Source organism: Empidonax traillii, unplaced genomic scaffold, assembly GCF_003031625.1.
Source record: "Empidonax traillii isolate 1590-97213 ecotype Southwest subspecies unplaced genomic scaffold, ASM303162v1 scaffold46:size3806547, whole genome shotgun sequence".
Lineage (NCBI taxonomy): Eukaryota > Metazoa > Chordata > Aves > Passeriformes > Tyrannidae > Empidonax > Empidonax traillii.
In genome coordinates this window covers 680,908-690,363 of record NW_020955239.1, presented here as the reverse complement: position 1 = coordinate 690,363, position 9,456 = coordinate 680,908, and the positions used below count along the sequence as shown (strand labels likewise).

General features: G+C 42.1%; 1 protein-coding gene across 15 annotated transcripts in view; it reads left to right on the top strand.

Moving 5' to 3' along the window:
• The window catches only part of ZBTB20 (zinc finger and BTB domain containing 20), a 502,030-nt gene that overhangs the window by 378,081 nt on the left and 114,493 nt on the right, over positions 1 to 9,456 (top strand). For 2 of the 15 annotated variants that reach the window (XM_027878843.1, XM_027878844.1), the window contains exon 1: positions 8,901 to 9,158. The exons of the other annotated variants lie outside the window; for them this stretch is intronic. The gene's annotated coding sequence lies outside the window, so the exon portion shown is untranslated. Of the gene's footprint in view, positions 1 to 8,900; positions 9,159 to 9,456 lie in introns of those variants that run through there. 15 annotated transcript variants of the gene reach the window in all.

Below are 9,456 nucleotides of genomic sequence, written 5' to 3'. Positions count from 1 at the left end.
CAAATGCAACAAGAACTCTCATGAAAACGAGCCTCTTAACAGCATGTTGAGCTGGTCTGTGATGGCCTCAGGAAATCCCCCTGGCTAGACAGGGCCTTTTTATCCACTACATTGCTCTGACTCAAAGAGAAATCTCACGTAACTTCCTTGACCAGAAACTGAGCATGCATGTAGTCTGCAGCACAGGGCTTTAGCAATTTCCTCGTTTTCAGTTAATTATTACCCTCTTTCTGTTCTGAAGGTGTCTGCCCTGCCTTTCTTTGCTGTCTCATCGCACTTAGGGCCCAATGCTGCGAGCATGTGTCATGCTCTCAGCCATCAGGCTTCATGCTATCCTTCCTTTGAGGTCAGATCCTTAGCTGATGTACGCTGGCCTAGGGCCATTGATTTGAGTTGGGATTTTCAGTCGTTGAACATTTGGCCCTTTGAAGCCCAGAGAACTACTCCTTTTTAAAAGCACCACAACTGACACTACTTGTTTTAAGGCTCAGGACTATCTACAAGCAAATGCTTGTGTATTAATTACAACAAAGAGCAAATCTACTTGACATTTGATTTTGTTTTTCTTGTTTCCTTGCAAGCTTGAAAATGAGCTGCTTTTGCCAAAAAAAAAAAAAAAAAAAAATGCATTTCACGCCTTTTTTTTTTTTTAACTTGAAATAGGCCCCTTGAAAAAGCTGACATGTTAAACACCAGGAAGAAAATGATTATTTGGACATATGGCTCCTCTTCCTGAACTTTGCAGAGAGGTTAGATAACGCTCTTTCACATCTAAAAAGACTAGACTGCTGGCTGCTACATTACTAACATATTCTTATGTAATAGTCTGATACTGATGACACTTTATCCAGTCCCAGTAATGTGAGACTCATTTATGGTTCGGTCAGTTGTGAGGGATTTGGTATTTTTATAGATTATCTTCTAATTTGTTGGGGTTTTTTTGTTACACGGTCCTGAAGTAGAATATGGAATAGAACAGAATCATGCATAAAAATATATTGCGGTTCTGTCTTTCAGGAGGGTTTTGCATTGTATAGATTGTTTCTATTAAACATTGCATGATTAACACAAAGGTAAACCAAATTTTAAAATCCCGCTCTTAAGTTAAGAAAAACTCATCCATTTACTTTTAAGATAAGGCTGTTTCATAAAGTGAAAAATTTGTAAGAATTAAAATAAAGGTGTCAAACCATCTGAGATAGTGAAATATCACAGAAAGATTGTCATTACCCTTGTCACAACTAATGTTAGCAATCGTGTAAGGTCTGCAGGTACTTGCAGAATGCCCAGTTGTATAGATGAGCTGGCCAAAAAACAAATTTGCAATTCTGGAGTATGAGAATGAAACTTTATGAAACTTTACTGTAAAAAGCCTAGATTTTAAGAGACCAGGGCCAGGATTTCTCCAGTGGATGAGGGAGTGTGGGAGCTTGTTCACTTCCAGGTCTCCCTCATCACATCCTTACTTGCCTGGGTCTAGAGTCAGCATCTTTGTCTGACTTTGAAACTTTGAGTTTCTATCCTGGACCCAAGAAACTTCCCTAATATTTTCCTTAAAAACTATGTTTACCACAAGTTGTTCCATGTTCAGTGACAGAGCTCTGCCATGGAAAATTGTGGATTTGCAGAATTCTGGAATTATGAAAATCAGAAAGGACCCCCTTAAGTCATCTGGGTCCAACCCTCACCCTGTTCAAAGCAGCACCAGTGAGGATGAGGTTACTTTTTTAACCAGTTTGTTCACGTCCATGTATATCCTTTTTTATATAAATATATATATAAAAATATATGTATATGTTAAATCAGTTTTATATAAATACTTCTATCCTATTGTGTATTTTTTCAATAACCGTGTTTCTGAAACTTGAGATTTTTAGAATAATTTTAAGTTTACTCATTGATAAGCAGAAGCTCTTGATCAGAAACTGTCCTGCACAGGAATGAATGCGCAGCTGTACAATCACTGTATCCAACTCTTGCTGAGCCTCGTTCTTTCCTTTGATTGCAAGACTATTTTGTTTAGTGACAATGAGTAGTAGGGGCTTAAATATGTAACCTAAGTCATAAAGTAATGCTGTAACCAAGGACTAGCATTGACTATTCTTAGACTGAACCCAGTTCCTGCACAGAGGGGAGACCCCACTTCTGTTACCCTGCATTTATTGCTGCTGTCTGCGGTACACAGGATGTTCTCCTAGATGGAGCAGTGGTCTAATCTGATGTGGCAGCTCCTACATTTTTATCTTGTAAGTGCTTTACTTACATGAATTAATTCTGAAAACGCTCCTGTGACTTTAGTCATTGTTATGATTCCCATTTTAGAGACCCTGTGTCTAATTCTTAATTATACTAATTCTTCCTTATGCTGGTGAGGTTCCAGATCTGTGAAAGGGTCTCCCAATTCAGGGAGATGGATTGCAGAAATGTCAATGGCAAAATGAGAGTTCTTTGCCCTCTAGCAATTTTCTGTTTTTCCTAAGGTTGGAGAGAAATATTGGAAGATGAGTATAAAAGTGGCTCTGTTGATTTGTACTAGGGGCTACACAGGAGATGCATAGCTCAAGCCTGTAAGAAGTGTTGTATTAGCCAAAATTTAATTATTGAGATTGTTGACACTCCTTTCAGTATGGCCACACTCTCATCAGAAGTGAACACCACCTCTGCTGGCCCCTGTTTTCCTTGATCGGGTAACATTATCAGAGAATTGACATCCTACCTCCCAAAGGAAAAAATGAACAAACAAACAAACAAACAGAAGAAGAGGTAGTGAGCTTGAGGGAGGGAGGAAGAGACTGAAGTTTGCCCATGAATGAATAGCAAGCCATTTTAAAAGTAGTCATTATGTGCTGTAACCAGAAGGACCTTCTGGCTTTCTGTATGATAAAACTACCAGTGAAATGTATTGCAAGATAATTAGGAGCAAACAGGCAGGGAAAATGAGTGATGTGCTACTCTTCATTTCCTGAGCTGGTCTTGTTCTAGTCAATGTGCAAGCTGCAGCTGTGTCTGTGGAGAGAGTGAAGGTGGAAATCAACCCTGTTTGTGTCTTCTTCCCTCATGGCTTCACCCAACCCAAGGACATGATGGGCAATTATATCAGATGCAGGAAATATTCCGAACTCTACACCCTCCTCTGGGTTTTTGTCTTCCCACTGTATTTATATCCAAGTCTAAGAGATAAAGTGGAATGTGCAGATAGAGACCCCTTTTGCAGCTGTCCCTGAGACAAAGCTAGTGGTTGGACAGAGAAACCAGAAGCCCTCAGTGGGGTTATTTTGGTGGCAATCTCACGGTTTTGTTATGCTGAGGCTATACAACTTCCCAGAATGCTAGCAATGCTATTGTTCTTAAAAAGTTTTGCCTAGAATGAGGAATGTGAGAATAGTTACAATTTTTACTCAGTGTTGAGCCTATGGAAAAGCCTACGGAAACAAGACATCTTTAGATAAGAAAGACTGGAGGCAGTGGCACAATACCTGTCAGCTCCAAATGCGGGAAATAAGGTTTGTGAATATGTGACAGGACCAAAGTTAGCAAGAGGGATATGTACCATGTTTCCCGTCAGCATTTAGAACAGAAGTGGGGCAGACGTCCGCTTTAAAGTTCTTCAAATCAGAATTATAATTGTCTTCCCATGAAAGTGTGTGAGAAAATTAAGCCTCCTGACATCCTGAAATACTTATGCTTCTTTCAAAAACCATAGAATAAAATATAATAGAGCAGAGTAGAATAGGCTGAATATAACACATGATGCTGTTTAAGTAATTTTCTTTTTTTTTTTTAATTTTGGAGCAGAGGTGCAGTCAGTAACAACAGTATGAAATCATGATAGAGGGTAGAGAGTGAGGTAGAGAGTTAATGTTTTTGGTGTTTAAAAGTCTTCTGAGGCCTTCACAATAAACATCCTTATAAAATATTAATACAGAAAATATTTTACCTGTGAAAGTCACCTCCTCATTTACCCGCTTCTTAACCAGTGTTCAGATTTCCTTAATTTATTGTAAAAACACACTTTTGAAATGTTATCTTTTGACCCAGTGCAGCTGAGGATAAAGAAAGGCAGGAGTCTTGCTTTTCTTGTGTCTTCTCAACCATATGTTTTATAGAGTTCCCCTAGGTTGCACTGTTGCTTTTCCTGTGAAGGCAAGGGGATTGCGCTGGTGCCCATGAGGGCATGGCTCACTTTTCAGCACCTTACTGTGCTGATAATGCGCTAAAACAAAAGAACCAAACGTTTCTCATAGACCAGTTTGCAATGTTTTCATGGTATTTTTTTTTTTTTTTTAATAAAGAGAGGTTCTCCCACAAAATAGGCCATTATATTTGAATTGCCTAAGAGAGTAAAACTATGGAGCCTCTGTGATGTTTCCATTTACATTTCCCTATTGTCAGCAAATCTCTGAAACAAATTGCCTTGGGAACTGGGAACTGTACAGTGTCACTAAAAAGGTGCTTTAGGAACCAGTCCTGGAGATTTCATGTAGTTTTGGGTGGAGTGGAGGGTGCAGAGGGAGCTGGTCCTGGTAATCAGTGTAATAAGAAATAAGCTGGTATGTTTTACCCCAGAAAATCAAACTGTGTACATGACAGAAATAAAGTAGATGCAAGACATCTCACTTTAGCATACAAAGGTATCTACTGAGCACAACGGTGCAAGTTAGGAATGATGCTTACCCAAAAAGGTAAGCAAGCAGTTGATTTCTGTAATAGGATGGACTTCCCAGTCTCTTTCACTAATTTCTTATGTATTGTATGATAACTATACTCGCTCTCACCAACATGCTGTGCTGGTTTACATCTCTGAACAAAAAGCACAAACTCACAGCTGTTTATGAAGACAAGCCAATAAATCTAGAGGAATATATTTATACAACTCACCCTGAGATTACATAGTTAAATGCCGTTTTTTCAAGTAGGCAGAGCTCCTTCTTTGCAAGGGAACCAAATTCCTCTCTGTGCCACCCAGATCTGTTGAGTTTCCATTAATGTCAGCTCTTGTCAGCTGTACTGAGTGCTACAAGTTGCGTTGCAGAATGCTTTATATACATTAAAGGAGTAAGTAGTCTGCCATTTCTGTGTCCTGATTTTGGCTGGCATTAAGTGATGCACGTACAAGACAGAAAGTGAGGAGCAGTTCTGGTGGCTGTTCCTTTCAGAAATCTTGCTATTGCCACTGGCAAACCCAGGTATAGTTCTCATAAGGATCTCTTCCAATTCTGTAGCAACGCTATCTTCCTATGGAGAAAGTATCATACATGTGAGTTTGAAAGCTTGTTGCAGCACTGATTGCCTTTTCCTTAGCAAAGAGTAAACTTTATTCAACTGATTAGACAGACTGAGCTTTGAATTATTGCTTCTTTGCCTAAATCTCCCTGATATGCGCAATAATTTATATGAAGGAAGAGCAAGCAAGAGGGTGCCATGCAAAGCAAGAGATCATCATCATGTATCTAAGTTAAAGTCTGAGATAAAAATCTCAGGAGGGGAAGGTGATGTACATTTTGTGAAGCCCCTACTGGCCTTTTGCATTTATTTAGACTTCAGGCTGGCTCTTGGATGATATTCATGTAGAAAGCAGGAGGTCTTTGACTTGTGTAGCTTCTAGTAGAAGGGGACCAGCTGAGAGCCAGAGTTAATAGTAGTGCTTTCTACATTAAACGCAATAGGAAATTTGGGGATCACCATATCAGGAACACATGCTAATAAAATGTGTGCCACATAGTAAAAACTCACCTGGGTGAAATGCTGCTCCTTCTGATATCAATGGAAATTTCCTTTTGACCAGGGGTTGCTATGGCAGCAAGCACTGGAAATGAGAACAAGGACATTTTGATATGTCTACACTGTGGATTGCAAATTATGATATCTGAGTTAGTTTTAAGCAGTCTTGCAAGGAGTGGTCTAGTTAAGGCAGCCTGGAACACCACGTGGCCTAATTTAGTATACTAAGCAGTTTCCTTTCCTCTCTGCTGAAGGTCTATCTGTGTCTGGGATAGAGCAGAGGTGGAGAGGCATTTGAGGGGATGCTTATTTTAGGGGAACGGGATGAGGAACAGACTGCAATAAGGAGTAGTGTAGGGAGGGAGAAATAGTATGAGCAAAAATAAGCTAGAAAACAGGAGATAAAGCAGTCCAGGGAGTCAACAGAATGGAAGGGATGAAAGCAAAATCAACAACAACAGAAGATGTATGGGTTTAGGGGACCAGCAACCAAAGGGTCTCTTCCCATGGCAGTGCACTTTGCTCTGTTCCTTGGAAGTTAGCCTAGCGCTCCTGACGCTCAGCAGGGAGTAAACGGTGTCAGGAAGACATTGTCAAATCACTGAATGAAGTATCCTCACAGTCTTCCAGTGGTTGATCAGCTCATAAGCACCGTTTCACTCGTGCTGCTGATGACGCTGCCGGCTGAAGTGGTGAAGTTCTGTATTACAGCTCCACAGGTGCTAATCCACCTCAGCATCAGCAGCGACATGGAAGAGATTTCGGTTTTTAAGTTGACTTTTAAAGAAAACCCTGAAAAATTATACGGAAAATGCATTACTGTAATGTTAATGTTACTAAGTCAAACACAAGTTAGGAAATGCCACAGTTAATGTCTTTGCCACCTTAGGGAGGGCCCCTTGTACCATTCCCATAGCCTGTAATTACATGACTGCACACTGTTTCTTCCACTGAACCCCTGCATAAGGTGGTCAAGTCCTCTGCATATTTCATTAGAAATGTAGCCCAGAGCTGTTCTGCTGCATTATTACTTTGGTACTGACCTAGGGAAGAGAAAGCCACTTGTCTGGGTCACTGTGCTCTACAAAATCTCCTCTTCTGGAAGGGGGTTGGGGCCTTTGATGGCACTATGTTTCTCTGAAATCTCCGTTTCTGTTCCTTGGGAGCAGAATAATATTTAAAGTGTGAGCAATTCATGTTTTGGGGAGGCTGGGAAGAAAACTCATAAATAACATTTAACAGACCTTATTAAGTCCAATGTCCCATTTGTTTCTGCAGTGCATTCCTCTCCTATTGACCCTGGTTAGGCCTTCCTGTAATCTGTGCTGAGTCAACAAGCTCCAGTGGGCTGGTAGGCAGGTGGGACACAGACACACAGCATCTGACATTTTCAAGAGTGGAAAAGGGCAGGGACCCACCTTTTCCCATAGCAGAGGGTGATAGAAGGAATGAATAATAATGACACCTCCCATCAACTTCTCAGTAATGGCAGAACACATAAAAACTGGTGCCAGTTTTGCCTGGACATGTATGTAGAAAAGACGATGAAATTAATATAGAGAGGTTGCTAGAGCCCCTGTCTCTTTTGTTTCTTCCTTCCTTAAGCATTTGTACCCAAAACGCAGGGTGATGGGGGAATCCCAGCACTCCCTCTCAAAGGCCAGCAGTCAGCCACATTGTGAGTCCCTTCTCTACTTTCTTCCCATGCTTTTGAGCAGTGCCTGCAGGTTAGCCATGCCCATTTCAAAGTTTATATACAGCAGATGTTCACAGAGCTGATCAGGAATTATGGACTTGCTGCTGTAGCTGCAGCCCTGTATGAAATACAGAGAATGTATATAAAACACAGAGAATATATCTGCCTTGCACACACAGTAAATTCACACACCTTCCTTGCTCTATTCACTCAGAAGGGGACATCAGAGCCCTGATAAGGGGACATTCAGTGTCCTGAAACAGAAAGTAGGTCCCTTGCATTTGACAAGGGAAAGTTCTGGTGGGGCAGGGGGGTGATGTCTGGGGGCTAAACATGCTGAGAGCTCACTGTCAGAGCAGCGTGTTAGTTGCTGCCTTCCCTCTCAGAAGGAGAGGCCGCCTGCCCCACACCTTTGTATAAGCAGACTTTGCAGAAGTGTCATAAATCTCTGCCTTGCCTGCCACACAGCTATGCCACTGCGCTGGATATCACCAGGATTCATCCATTTGAACTGTACTTCATTTTGCAGCCCAGGGTAGAAGGAATAAATTGCTTTGACACTTATTTTTGGGTATAATTTCTCTACCTCCCCAGTGACTGGGACTTGTCTTATCCCAATACCCAGCACTGCCTTTTTGCAGCATCTCCGTCTGTATCCTGCAGGTACTCGATTTGTCTGTGTTTGTGCAGACATGCATAGCAAGGATGTGCTCTCAGAGCCTGTGTAGATCCAGAATCATACCATTCCAGTGATCCACCAGGAAAATTCAACTGAAGGGCAGCATGGTCTTGCTTTAAGCGAGCTGAAGTAGCAGGCAAACCTGCACTCCCTTCCCCACCCCGCAGGACAGGTAGTCTTTGAAGACTATAGGAAGGTGCAGGTGTTTATTTTGGTGAGAGCTGCAGCGATGCGTAAAAAAGAGAGGGAAGGGATCTCCCAGCTTTTTGGAGATGGCCTCTGTATAATGCCATTTGAATCTGTACTTTTTGTTTGGTGGTAAGTTTTAATAGTTATCCTTTGAGGATTTTCCCAGCGAGCTTATCTGAATACACCAACAGTCTTTTTTGTAATATTCGCATTTCCCCTTTGGTTCAGCCGAGCCCACTGACAGATCATTCAAATTCAATTGTTTTATGTCTAAGCCGAACAGCTAATTAAAGTAGGGATGATTAACCTGACTGGCAGTGTCGCTCTCTCTCCCTCGCTCTCTCGCTCCCTCCCTCCCTCCCTCCCTCCTGTTCCAATCAGTCTTTTTCTCACACTCTCCTCTCTCTCTCTCTCTCTCTCTCTGTCTTTTGCTCTACTGTGTGTGTGTGTGTGTGTGTTTTTTTTCCTCTCTCCTAAACGTGGTCTGCTTGCTGATGGCAGAATGGCACTCGGAGATTTGTGCATTGTGTCTGGTTTCCTACGGGCAGGCTGACCCAGTGCCTCTAGGGACTTATCAATAGACCACTCAGAAGAGACAGAGACAGGAGAAAGGAGGAGGGGTGGGGGGGAGAGAAAGAGAGAGGGAGAAAGAGAGAGAGAGAGAGAGAGAGAGAGAGAGAATCAATATCAAGAATAGAAGGAGCTCCGAAGCCATTTTTTTTTTTTTTTAAAGAAGTATCAGGACTTGGGAAGAGGGTGACAAAAGAAGGTTTTTCAAAGAGGCAGTGGAGGAGGTTCTAATAAATTTGGAAGGAAACAGTTCCCTGTCTTGGGAAAAAAGGAGAACTCCTGGCTGATTAGCATTCACACCAGGTATGAGATGTTCCCTACCCCTTATCACTGTCGCAACCGAGATGGAAAAAAGCGCTTTTTCCCCCCCTATTTTTCTTTTTTTTTTTTTTTTCTTTCTCCTTATCCCCCACCCCCCCTCTGCTCTTTAAGGAGATGGAGCGAGCGTTTATTTTGGTACGTTGGTTGGTGGTGGCAGGGGGAGCGCGAGCCGTGGGCATTTGTGTGCCGGGAGCAGGGAGAATGGAAGCAGGGCAGCGGGGAGGGGGCGGGTGGGAGAAGAGCCGGGAGTGTGTTACTGTGTCTCCTCTTTGTGCACCCC